This window comes from Penaeus monodon, chromosome 21, assembly GCF_015228065.2.
Source record: "Penaeus monodon isolate SGIC_2016 chromosome 21, NSTDA_Pmon_1, whole genome shotgun sequence".
Classification (NCBI taxonomy): Eukaryota; Metazoa; Arthropoda; class Malacostraca; order Decapoda; family Penaeidae; genus Penaeus; species Penaeus monodon.
This window is the reverse complement of record NC_051406.1, coordinates 16,502,237-16,502,590: the sequence shown is the minus strand read 5'-3', so window position 1 is coordinate 16,502,590 and position 354 is coordinate 16,502,237.

Below are 354 nucleotides of genomic sequence, written 5' to 3'. Positions count from 1 at the left end.
CGAACGGAAAGCCAGAGAGACTAACAGAATGAGTGAACGGGAGAGAAAAGACAGAAAAGATGGACCGTGAAAGATGCAGGAGCGGAGGGAGGGGAGGGATCAAACCCCGGATGTGAGATGACCTTTGGGACAAATTTCCCCGCGTTTTTATGACCTGGGTTGACCCGAGTGCCAGATGGTGCCGGGACAGGTGCGAGAGAGGTCTATCCTTCAGCGTATTTGGGTAGGAGTGCAGGACACGTAGAGAGAAAGGGGAGAGGGGGAAGAATAGAGGGAGGGAGGCAGGGAAGAAGAAAAAGAATAAGGGGGGGTGGGGGGTAGGGGGAGCAGATGGGTGAGTTGGGTACGATGAGA